Source organism: Pleurodeles waltl, chromosome 9 (genome assembly GCF_031143425.1).
Source record: "Pleurodeles waltl isolate 20211129_DDA chromosome 9, aPleWal1.hap1.20221129, whole genome shotgun sequence".
NCBI lineage: Eukaryota > Metazoa > Chordata > Amphibia > Caudata > Salamandridae > Pleurodeles > Pleurodeles waltl.
The window spans coordinates 280421422-280435324 of NC_090448.1; positions in this window are offsets into that span (position 1 = coordinate 280421422).

Consider the following 13903-nt stretch of genomic DNA (forward strand, 5'->3'; position numbering starts at 1 on the left):
ATCTGCTTTTTGACAGTGGGACCTGTCAAACAGGTCCCACTGTCCAAGAGCAGAGTTTCCATGGATGAAACTGAGCTGCTACTTAAAGCAACTCCTTGGTTGCTGGAGCAAAAGCAGGCTCTCCGAGGATGCAGGAGATGGCTGCAACCATGGGGGAAGCCTTGAGGCCTCCGCCATGTTTATAGATAACCCGTAAAGGGCTATACATAAAATAATAATCAAGAGGAAGTGCTGGGGAGGCCTTGAGGTTCTCCCCACAATCCCAGATAGCTCTTAAAGGGCTACAAATACAAAATAATAAATAACTCACAAGGGACCAAAGGGGAGGCCTTGAGGCTATCCTGTGGTCCCAGATAGCGGGTAAAGGGCTACAAATAAAAAGAAACAAGATGGTCACAGATAGCCCATAAAGGGCAAAGAAAATAATTATAAAAAAAAAAAAAATAGCCTCACAGTGAAGGTAACAGACCACACTGCCAGTTAAGGGTTCTAGTCCAGGAACACAAGTCATTTCCCTCCTTCAATATTTTTTCACCTACAAATGTTTAAGGCTCATACTGAAAGGCAATCTTACTATTTTTAAATGACAAACACGTTCTTCTGTGCAGAAATATCTAATTTTAAATATATCATACATCAAAGCCTGAAAGGCTCTCTATCTGTTTCCCTCTCAATCTCTCTCTCTCTCCTTCAATCTCTTTTTCCCACTCACACACCCACGTAGACCCTTACGCAGCCACTCACAGACCCACTCTGAAACTCCCACTCCCACTGTAAGACCCACTCAGACCCTCATGCACCTACTCACAGACCCACTCAGATTCTCATGCACACACTCACACCCTCACTCAGACTCTCACACACCCACTCACAGACCAACTGACACCCTCATGCAGCCACTCACAGACCTGCGCAGACACTGATGCACCCACTAAGACACTGATGCACACACTCTCACACCCAGACAGAGATGCTCAAAGCTACTTTCATCCTGAGAGACAGGATGCAGTCAACTCCTGCTGCTCATGGCTAAAGGGCCATGTGCAGTGTGAGTTTGAGTGGTTAAGGGGACTGGCCGCATGGTCTGACTGCAGACTAGGCTTTGTGAGCAACCCCTGTCATGCATGTGCGAAGACCGTGCACAGTGCAAGGTTGGATGCTTATAGGCGAAAGCCGTGCATGGCTGTGGTTGGATTAACGTATAGTAATGAAAATTACTACAGGTTAAAAAAAATATAGAAATTCACTGAAAAAACAAAGGTTACAGGGGCATTACCATTAGAAATAGAATTAAAAAGGGCTACAAACAAAATAAAACTGAGGCTCTCCCCACAGTCCCAGATAGCCCTTAAAAGGGCTACAAATAAAAAATAATTTAAAAAATCACAAGGGACTGCAGGGGAGGCCTTGAGGGTTCCCCGCAGTCCCAGATAACCCGTAAATGGATACAAATAAAAAAATAAAGATATATATATATATAAAGATAGGTAGATAGATAGATAGATAGATAGATAGATAGATAGATAGATAGATAGATAGATAGATAGATAGATAGATAGATAGATAGATACTGAAAACACTAAAGGTTAAAGCAACATTATAGTTAGGTGTGATAAAAAGATCTATTGTTTTTATCTAAATCACTAAAACAAACAAAAGTTTAAGTGATGTTATAGTTACATTTATAGTGCAATGAGTACAAAAGAAACTTGGATGATGTCATCAGTGTTGTCATCAATGATGTCATTTGATATGTCATCAGTGAAGCCCTAAATGATGTAATAGAACGTTATAAGTGTTTTAATATGTGAGGTCATAAGCAGTGCATGGCGGGGCTCAGGCTACAGTTAGCTCTGCTAACTATAAATAATGAGTTTCTGTGGTCTTTTCAGTCTCAAACATTAATGTTATCACTGGCATAGTCACTTAACTGTAACATTACTTTAACCTTTGTTTTTTTCAATGAACATATATATTACCTATCTGGTGATCGCCAGTAGGCAGTTATAGTTAGGACCTAGTTTCCATAGAAAAAGTGTTTGTAAATTGCTTATATCTTTAGCACCGTTGGACGAATCTTCACACAATTTTCTAAAAAAAGCATGCTCATGAATCTTGCTGTGCATGGGAAGTTTCAGGGTGATCCATCAAGCAGGGACCAAGAAAAACAGAGGGATCAAAAAAAGTACATTTCCCTTTTTAATTCCTATAGAGATTTTAGACCCAACTACAGCTCGAACTGCTTGACGAAATTGCACCAAATTTGGCAGGAAGCTAGCTCTTGGTCCAGAAAGAATGATTTCTGTTATTTGGTGTACAACTGTTCAGTAGTTTTTGAAATATTAAAAGAAAACCAAATTTGTATATCTGGTGGCATGAAAACTTCACGAATACTCCCGATCTCATGCAGAGATCTGATTGGCTGTCAAAACTTTAACCAGGAACTGTTGGCAGCCATTTTGAGACTCAGCTTCAGCCGAGTCTCACGAACAAGTGTAAACAAACAGAAGAGGGTGCAAGGTATGTTTACCCAAACCCCCTAGCCTTGGTGCAGGGGTCACCCTAAGGCCCGAAGGCTTAAAAGTATTTTTTTTTTATCACATAGAGAATCATGGCAGATCCGCAAATTATTCTGTGATCTTTTGTTTAAAAAATTCAGTCTCCCCCATTTCTCCCTAATGTTGCCCCCTGGTAGGCCAGGTCCCGGAGAATTTTAGGACAAAGGAGGTGGCACACAGAGCCCCCCTCCTAGGGCTTTTAAACCCCCAAGAACCAACACCTCCCTGGGGTTATGCTAATTCAGTATGCAGGGAGCAGCACTCCCCAAGCGCCCTGGAGACCACAACGTCCCTGGGGCAAGATAATATACAGATAATGGGGGGGTCTGTGGAACTCCCCAGGCCCCGGGGACCACCACCTTCCGTGGGCTCTCTCTTAATAGAATGCAGCTGGACCTCACAGCTACCCCACATCCCAGAGACCACCCCCTCTCCGGGGCAAGATTATATGCAAATAATATGGGGGTGTGGTCCGGCGTCCCCTGGAACCCAGGTACTATCACGTCCCTTGAGCTACTAAATGAAATTAGGAGGAGGCCCATCATAGACCCCTGGCCCTAGGGACCACCAATTCCCCAGGGCAAATTTCAAAGGATGGAGGCAGGCCGTGCTGCCCCCATCTTGGAGCCATACATGGCCCTTGGGACCGCAAACCCCTAGGGTTAGGTCCTGCTACCCCCTGAGGAGCTCACCGTCAAGATGTAGCTGTTTTCTTTTGCTTGGCAGGAGTTGACAGCTTCTGCCAAGCAAAAACAAATATAACTCTGCTTGCTTTCAGCAGGTGGGAGTTGTCAAACAGCTCTCGCTTGCTTAAAGCAGAGTTTTCATCTCTTTCCCTGCACGTTAACATGCATGCAGGAACAGCGATGAAAGTATTGATCCTGCAACCTGGGAGCTGCTATTTAAAGCAAATCCCTGTGTACAGGAGCAAGGCCAGCTTCCGCAGGAGACGGGAGATGGTGGGACTGTGGGGTCCTTCAGGCTTCATCCACAGTCCTCATAAGAGTACGACGCTTCAGGAAAAATCACATTGGTAAAGTTAGAAACACACCCGGTCACTGCAGACATTTCCTTGGCGTCCTTTATGCAGCTGTAGTTTAGGAGATGCATTATACATTTATCCAATGAGGTAGCACTTATTCATTAGCCTGTATTCCAGTTGGGTAGACCTTTTGCACAAAACGGTGGTCTCTTCTTGGATAAAAAGGCATGGCAGGATTCATTCTGGCACGATGCTCATTTCACAGAAATTAAACCTCAATGGGAAGCACTTACAGATATAAACAAAAAAGGTGCTCAAGTTGAAGCTCCATTTCTGTAAAGTACTAATCATTAAAATTTCTAGAACATGGTTAAGGCAAAGCAAGTGTTTTTTCTCTTCTTTTTTACTGTGAAATGTTATCTGCAAACTTTGATGGAGATGTTTGCATCCTTGCTTTTCTTGAGTGCAATATCATAAGTAGTGACTGTGATGAGTGGGTTATTTCTTGTCAACTGCTGCTGCATGGCGCAGGGTTGGATGATTATGGGGTGTATGGCCTCAAGCCCTGGCCACAGGCTTGGCCCTGTGCCTACCTCCACTGGCACAGCCAAAGGCCGTGTGTGGCAGTGGTTGGATTAACGTATACTAAATAAAATTACTTTATGTTAAAAAAAAACCATAGAAATTCACTGAATAAAACAAATGCTACAGGGACGTTATAGTTAGGAAACAGAATTTGAATGAAAAAACAAAGGTTTGGGGACGTTATAGTTAGGCTCACTTTTTAAATGTACAAGACCATAGAAATTCAGCAGTTACAGTTAGAGTTATTGCAAGTAACTAAAACCCATGCCCTAAGGTATCTATAACATGCTCCTCTGCCATGCACTGCTAATTATGCCAAATATTGCAACACTCATGACCTCTTTGATAACATGAATAGAATATTTGTAGTAAAACTATTTAGGAGAAAACTGTGCATGGTGGGGGCGTGAGTTGTAGTTAACTTAAGGCACAAATTTTTGTTATTTGAAATATGTCATGGTTCAAGGTACATGTCACAGGGGTGCCAAGCTGGGCAGCACTAGCATAGGTATCTAGGTATGAACACTTACGGATTGTGTGTGGGGAGTGAGCGCATAGGTAATGACCTCCTCCACATGTTGCCCTTGATGAACACGGAACACGACTTTGACATCATCATTGCTTTTTGATCTACACCCAAAAGTTTGTGTGTATCGATTTGTCATGTACTACATAGTGAATGCATTTTTCTGTAGGCTCTTTAGCACACAGAGTGTTGGCATCCACAATATTGGAAGTACCTATATTCTCATGGTAGCAATTGCTCTTCCTTTGCGTCCCAGCGCATGCCTTAACGTCTACTAAAGAACTTTCTTGATCATGTCACAATCCATGAGATACCCTTTAGTGAAGGCTTAACTGAGGTTATCTTGCGCATGCCAGAAATATTAAATAAGTTTGTGCCAGTATATAAATGAACATGCTCACAGCAGGAGCACCACATTGACGACATCCAATAACAGTGGTGCTACAACTATTATTCTACACTCTTGGGCACTCTAATAATCCACAGCTGTTTCTTAACCAATGCATGTTTACTTATAAGGAATACATGCTTATGAACGACTGATATTTAACTTGTGTATTTGTGCACTTTGCAGAACACTCTCACCTTGGTCTTCTCAGGGTCAGCTGCCTCCCTACACCTCAAACTAGGCAGACGGTCCAGTACACAACCTTAGTACTCTTCAGGTATATAAAAGGGAGGGGTTGGCATTGGGAGGAAGTTGCATTGGGAGTACTAATTACTGGTAATTACCGTTACTGACATTTTTTATTCTTACATTCAGGGAAAGTCAGCTGTTCACACAGAGGGATTTCGCTTTCTTCCTTTTCTGGTGTACACATGAGCAAGAGGTGAGGACTGTGAGTGGGCCAACATTGTCTCTGTGAGGCCACACTACAGACTTACTGGTAAAATAACCCAAGCTATAACTGAAAACTTTCTATGGTTTTGTACATTTAAAATGTCAACCTAACTATAACCTCTCTATAAGGTTTGGTTTTTTACGCGAACAAAAAAAATAAATGATATATATATATATATATATATATATATATATATATATATAAATATATATATATATATAATATATATTTATGCACACATATTTTTTCACTAAAAAACGTCATATTTAGGTTCAGATTTTACACTCACAAAACCATAAATTTTCAGCTGTTATAGTTAGAGTTTTTTAAGTAACTATAATTTGTGCTCTAAGTTAAATTTAACTCACACCCTCCCCATGTACAGTTTTCTCATCAATAGGTTTACTGCAAATGTTACAGTGATATTATCAATGATGTCAAGGAAGATGTCATGAGTAATGTCAGATCTCCAGTAATTAGCAATACATGATGAGGGCACGAGTTATAGATACCTTAGGGCACAAGTTATAGTTACTTGAAATAACTCTAACAGCTGAATTTCTATGTTTAGTGTGTGTAAACTCTGAACCTAATTACAACGTCCCTGTAACCTTTGGATTTGTAGTGAATTTCCAAGTTTAAAAAATTCTATTTCCTAACTGTAACATCCCTGTAACCTTTTGTTTATTCAGTGAACTTCTAGGGTTTTTTAATGTTAAGTAGGATGCCCATTGCAATCCATGGTGGGAGCGCTTGGACGCAGTGCTGGACTCCCTAATTTCCTTATTTACTGCAGTATCCACAGTCGAAAATACTTTTAGTTTTCCACTTCCATTCCATCAAGATAGCATTCAGATGTGTCACGCATAAGTTCAGAATGTTAGCACTCTAGTTGCTCATCAATATACTGTAAGCTGCTGATTACCAGGGAGTTAACTGGCAGTCTGCTGCTGGTGTTGAAAGTGCATTTTTCAGTCCAGATGTCAGAATGTTTTATTGAGATAGAAGAGAAAAATATTTGAGAACTCCACTTAACCCCTTCGCTGCCAGGCCTTTTCCCCTCCTGTGCCAAGCCTTTTTTTGGCTATTTGGGGCAGTTCGCGCTTAGGCCCTCATAACATTTTGTTCACATAAGCTACACATGCCACATTTGTGTCCTTTTTTTCCAACATCCTAGGAATTCTAGAGGTACCCAAACTTTGTGGGTTCCCCTGAAGGAGACCAAGAAAGTAGCCAAAATACAGTGAAAAGTTTTTTTGGTTTTTTTTAAGTTGAAAAAAGGGCTGCAGAAGGCGCCTGGTGTTTTTTTCCCTGAAAATGGCATCAACAAAGGGTTTGTGGTGGCAAGATCACCATCTTACCAGATTTCAGGAACAGGCATACTTGAATTAGAAAACCCCATTTCTCAATACAATTTTGACATTTTACTGGGACATACCCCATTTTTACTATTTTTTGTGCTTTCAGCCTCCTTCCAGTTAGTGACCGAAATGGGTGGGAAACTGTTGGACTTTTGGCCATACGCATGGTCATCCCTAGTCTTTTTGCCTCCTTCCTCCTGTTTTTTCTGACCTCTCGCTGTTGGCTCTAGGACTCTGAGCACTTTATCACTGCTGACCAGTGCTAAAGTGCAGGTGCTCTCCCATCTGAAGTTGGTATGATTGGCTTATACCTAATTGGCATATTTAATTTACCTATAAGTCCCTTGTACAGTGGTATCTCTATACCCAGGGCCTGTAAATTAAATACTACTAGTGGGCCTGCAGCGCTGCTTGCGCCACCCACTGAAGTAGACTTTCAGACCTGTCTCAGGCCTGCTAGCGCAGGGCCTGTGTGCGCAGTTTTCTGCCACAGGGACCTGGCATCTAAATTTACTTGCCAGGCCCAGAACTCCCCTTTTACTACATGTAAGTCACCCCTAAAGTACGCCCTAGCTAGCCCTATGGGCAGGGTGCCATGTATGTAGAAAGGCAGGACATGTGCCATATTGCATGGCCTGTCCTGGTAGTGACAAACAGCCTAACTTGGTGTCTCACCGCTGTGAGTGCTGCCTTCTCATAGGATTGCATTAGAAATGTCCTGCCTTATGTGTAAAGGGTATTGTCTGATTCATGAGGGGTAGCGTAGGCGTGTTTGGTATGGTTGTGATGGTGATAATAAATACTGCTTACTGGTGTGGGTGTATTTTTTATTACTATCACAGAAATGCCACTTCTAGAAAGTGCGCATTTATCTGTGCTTATAATTCTGGTGTTTTGCAGCTTGACTCCAATCCACGTCTGGGCAGAGTGACAGTTGGGGCTTTGTGCATACTTTTCAGACAGCCTGTACACAGGGAGGGTGGAGGTGTCACTGAGGTGCATCTACATACTGAATAGTCTTCCTGGGCTGAGAGAAGGGAGAGGCGGGGCACACCTACATTTGTAAAGGCTGTGCCCTGGCCTCACACAATAGGGTCGTTAACCCCCCACTGATGTTTGGAGCCTGTGCTGAAAGGAGAGAGGGGGCACTCCCAGAACCAGTTGTAACTGGCTGGAACCTCCTCTCCCTGTCATTGTAAAACACTGTAAAAAAAGGACTATAAGTACAGGGGAATTTTCCCCACAATTTGAACATTCTTGGAACTTGAAACTGGACACAGGACGCTGATGACTGGACTCACCAGGAAACCGCCTTGTACTGCTGCTGCTGTGCTGACCTGTGACCTGCCTGGTCACTAGGAGGAACTGCCATCATCTGCACCCCTTGTGCTGGTCTGTAGCTGGATCCACCAGCCCTGTACCTTCTCCTTGATTATTTGTTCCCAGGGGCAGGGTGCTGTGGCCCCTGACCCCTGCAACGATCTTTTACATCTTTGCCCAGGATGCTTTAAGAGAAGAAAGGCATCCTTTCAATTGCTGGGCTTTGGAGGGGTCCTAGCGCTTTGAAAGCGCTTTTCTTCTGCCCAAGGAAATCACCGCCGCAACCCGGGCATGAAGGAAGACCGTCGCGCCTTCCTAGAGCGCTTTATTTTGAGCCCTGAAATCACCGCCGCAGCCCGGGCTTTTAAATGAGCCCTCGCGCTTTCCTGAGCGCCCTGCCGTCAAGGTGCCCAAAAGAATCACCGCCGCAGCCCGGGGAAGTTAATTTGGTGGAGCGCGAGGATCGCGCTCAGCTCCGTGCCCCTGGGGCACGAGAAATCCCTTTCCGAAATCATCAGGAGCAAGCCTGCTCCTAGCGGTGCCCCCGGGGTTGGGATCGCTCCGAGGAGCGCCCCCGGGGCACCGGCCGGCCCGACCTGGTGCCGGCGTTGTTTTCAAGCAGGAGGGAGAGGAGGACGCCTCTCCCTCACCTGCTCCAGCCCCGGAGGGCTCTCCCGGTGCGCGCGGGCAGGGCAGCAGCCTCATCGGAGGCTCGCCCGTGCCACAGGCACTCTAGTGGGCCCCCTCGTGGGCCCGAAGCAATTGGGAAGGGGTCTCCCTTCGAGGACGGGCCACGGAGGCCCAGGGAGACCCCAGGAATTGGCGGGCCCCCGGAGGGGCCCGTTTTGCAACCCGGAGGGGGTGCGTGGCGCCCCCCTCCCCCACAAGAGATTTCTCTGGCCTGGGCCCCCCTCGAGAGGGCCGGTGGAGCCCTAGGGGCGCCCCCAATAGTTACGGTCCTCGGAGGGGCCCATTTTGGGTATCAAGGAGGTGCGTGCCGCCCTCCCCTGACCACAAGGAATCAGGGAGGCCCCCGTTCTGCGCAGAAGAGCGCTGGGGGCCCCATTTATTCGTTGTAGGCACTGGAAGTGCCTCTGCATCAGAACAGGTACTTTTTAAATGGACAAATATAATTATGATTTAAAGTTCTTTCTACAGACTTCCTTAATTGTGTTATATTACCTGCCTGTACTATGATGCTCTTACATATGTGTGCACATGTTCCTTTTATGGACATGACTTGCTAATATGTTTGTTTAACTTGCCATAGATTTTCTAATGTTCCTACTATGGGCGTTTTATGATATTCTTATGACAAGTGTGCTAATGTGTTAACGTGTTTCCTGACTACTGCTGATGTTGCAGAATACTGAGTAACCTGTGTGTTATGTGTGACTACTGCTAGTTTGCAGAGTAACTAATGTGTAATGTTCTGACAACTGCTAAGGTAGCAAGATAGTACTGTTATGTGATGTTGGTCTAATAATTACGTTGTGTACAATACAGTGTATTTTCATATAATCTGGTGTTGTGTTTCCTTTGTGGTGGGGATATTGCGTCACATGTATGTGTGTGTTGTGCAAACGCTTTACGCATTGCCTCCGGGTTAAGCCTGACTGCTCGTGCCAAGCTACCAAGGGGGTGAGCAGGGGTTATCTTGGACGTGTAACTCCCTTGCCCTGACTAGAGTGGGTAAGTTCTGCCTGGCTGAGGTGCATACCCTAGCCAACCAGAAACCCCATTTCTAACAGAAACCAATGCTGGATCCCAGAAAGCTAAACACTGCTGAAAAGTAGATAAAAATCAGAATTCAGCAAGGGGTCATTTGTGTAGATCCTACAAGGGTTTCCTACAGAAAATAACAGCTGAAATAAAAAATATTGAAATTGAGGTGAAAAAAACAGCCATTTTTCTCCACATTTTACTCTGTAACTTTTTCCTGCAATGTCAGATTCTTTAAAGCAATATACTTTTACGTCAGCTGGACTCTTCTGGTTGCGGGCATATAGAGGGCTTGTAGGTTCATCAAGAACCCTAGGTACCCAGTGCCAATAAATGAGATGCACCTTGCAATGGGTTTTTATTCTATACCGGGTATACAGCAATTCATTTGCTGAAATATAAAAAGTTAAAAATAGGTATCAAGAAAACCTTTGTATTTCCAAAATGGCCACAGGATAAGGTGTTGAGAAGCAGTGGTTATTTGCAAATCTCTGAATTCCGGGGTGTCGATACTAGCATGTGAATTACAGGGCATTTCTCAAATAGATGTCTTTTTTCACACTGTCTTACATATGGAAGGAAAAACCGTAGAGAAAGACAAGGGGCAATAACACTTGTTTTGCTATTCTGTGTTTCCCCACGTCGCCCGATAAAAATGGTACCTCGATTGCGTGGATAGGCCCAGCACCCGCAACAGGAAATGCCCCAAAAACACAATGTGGACACATCACATTTTCACACAGAAAACAGAGGTGTTTTTTACAAAGTGCCTAGCTGTGGATTTTGGCCTCTAGCTCAGCCGGCACCTAGGGAAACCTAGCAAACCTGTGCAGTTTTGAAAACTAGACACGTACAGGAATCCAAGATGGGGTGACTTGTGGGGCTCTGACCAGGTTCTGTTACCCAGAATACTTTGCAAACCTCAAAATTTGGCCACAAAAACACGCTTTCCTCTCATTGCGGTGACAGAAAGTTCTGGAATCTGAGAGGAGCCACAAATTTCCTTCCACCCAGCGTTCCCCCAAGTCTCCTGATAAAAATGGTACCTCGCTTGTGGGGGTAGGCCTAGCGCCCACGAAAGGAAATGCCCCAAAACACAACGTGGACACATCACATTTTTCCACAGAAAACAGAGGTGTTTTTTACAAACTGCCTACCTGTGGATTTTGGCCTCTAGCTCGCCGGCACCTGGGGAAACCTAGCAAACCAGCACATTTTTGAAAACTAGACACCTAGGGGAATCCAAGATGGGGTGACTTGTGGGGCTCTGACCAGGTTCTGAAGCCCAGAATCCTTTGCAAACCTCAAACTATGGCTGAAAAAAAACCTTTTTCCTCTCGTTTCGGTGACAGAAAGTTCTGGAATCTGAAAGGAGCCACAAATTTCCTTCCACCCAGCATTCCCCCAAGTCTCCTGATAAAAATGGTACCTCACTTGTGTGGGTAGGCCTAGCACCCGCGAAAGGAAGTGAACCAAAACACAACGTGGACACATCACATTTTTCCACAGAAAACAGAGGTGTTTTTTTACAAAGTGCCTACATGTGGATTTTAGCCTCTAGCTCAGCCGGCACCTGGGGAAACCTAGCAAACCAGTGCATTTTTTAAAGCTAGACACCTAGGGGAATCCAAAATGGGGTGTCTTGTGGGGCTCTGACCAGGTTCAGTTACCCAGAATCCTTTGCAAACCTCAAAATTTTGCCAAAAAAACACTTTTTCCTCTCATTGCAGTGACAGAAAGTTCTGGAATCTGAGAGGAGCCACAAATTTCCTTCCACCCAGCGTTCCCCCAAGTCTCACGATAAAAATGGTACCTCACTTGTGTGGGTAGGCCCAGCGCCCACAAAACTGAATGCCCCAAAACACTATCTGGACACATCAAAATGATCAAATACAAAACTACCTCTTTTTGCGTGGGGCACCTGCGTTTTTGGTCCTGGGCTCAGCAACCTTCTAGGGAAAGCTACCAAACCCAGACATTTCTGAAAATTAGACACCTGAGGGAGTCCAGTGAGGTGTGACTTGCGTGGATCCCCCAATGTTTTCTTACCCAGAATCCTCAGCAAACCTCAAATTTAGCTAAAAAATCACATTTTTCCCACATTTCTGTGTGGGATCACCTCACTGGGACACACTTCATACCACCCAATGTTCCCCTCAGTCTCCCGGTAAAAATTATACCTCATTTGTGTAGGTGGGCCAAGTGCTTGTGAAAGGGAAGAGCCAAAAACATGTCGATATTGAGGGGGAACCAAAAGGGGTCCAAAAGGATAGTTTGCAAAAAAACATTTTTAGGCTGACAAGTGCAGCAGAATTTTTATCGGTATAGATGAGACAATGCTGGGTGGTAGGAATTTTGTGGATTCCGGAAGGTTCCATCACAAAAACGTGGGGAAAATGTGTGATTTCCAGCAAAGTTGGAGGTTTACAGGGGATTGTGGGTACAAAAATGGCACGGGGTGCATGTGAAACACACCACCCTGGAATCACCCAGATGTTTAGTTTTCAGATGTGTCTAGGTCTTGTGGATTTTTCTACATTGCAGCGTCCCAAAGTCCATAAAGTGCAGCCCTCCCCATTCCAAGTGGGACGATTTTGAGAGTAAGCCAAGCTCTCATGGCCCAAATGTAAAACTAAAACCCAAAATAATCAAATGTCTTCTTGCTTGCTGTGGGATAAGATGTTTTAGAGTGCTGGGGAGAGCTGAAAGACTTTTACCCCCTTCAGTTGATTTGGGGGTGTAACCACCCCAATATATATATATATTTTTTTAAGTTCCCTGGCATCTAGTAGACTTTCTGCCCCCCCGGGGTGTGGATCAGGGGTAATTGCCCCATCTGCCCACTGGTGGGCAGAACAACTTTGGCCCCATTTATTTGGGGTGGGGGGTATGGCTACATCCGTACTGTCCAGCAGGTCCTGATGTAAAAAAACAGAGTTTTCATCTCTGTTCCCTGGGAACAAAGATGAAATGTTTGGTTCAGCAACCACAGAGCTGCTGTTAAAAGCAGTTCATTGGTTGCTGATGAAATGGAACCGCAGGGGAGTCCTTGAGGTTTCCCCACAGTCCCAGTAAAGGGCAACTTATAAGTTATATTAAAAAAGCATGTAGGGACTGTGGGGTAGGCCTTCACGGCTCCCTTGCCATCACAAATAGACCATGAAGGGTTACAAAAAAATTGATAACTAGCTTAGTGTGAAGGTCATAGAACTTCACACTGAACATTGAGGGTTCAAGTGCTGCCAGACTTGTTTCCCTCTTTATTTTTGTAAAGTAGAAATGTTTTAGAGTCAAATGAAAGGTGATTTTACTTTTTTTTAAATGACATACATTTTTCTTTTTAAATTATACAGAAATTCCTCATTCTAAGTATATCATACATCAAAGCCTAAAAAAGTCTCTATCTCTCTCCTCACTCTCTTTTTCTCTCTGTCTCTTTCAATCTCTTTCTCTTACTCACACACCCACTCGGACACTTACGCACCCACTCACAAACCCACTTAGATACTCACGCACTCACTCACAGACCCACTAAGATGTTGGTGTGCACCTACTCACAGCCCCAGTCAGACCCTCATGCAGCCACTCACAGACCCAATCAGACAGTTACACACCCACTCACAGACCCACTCAGATCCACACACCCACTCAGAGACCCACTGACAACCTCATGCACCCACTAACAGACCCACGCACACACTGACGCACCCACTAAACACTGATGCATGTACTCTCACACCCAGACAAACACTCTCACAACCAATCTCACCACCAGATATACCTTCTGACACCTAGTCTAACACCCAGAGAGGTCACAGCAAACTTCTGCCGCGCACAGCCAAAGGGCCATGCACAGCATGGGGTTGGGTGGTTAGAGGGGTTGGCCACAAGGACTGGCTGCAGGCCAGCCCTTGCGGGCAACTCCTGCTGCGCACAGGCATAGGTCATGCATGATGCAAGGTTTTGTGCCTATACAGGGCTGGCCTCAGGAATTGGCTGCAGGCCAG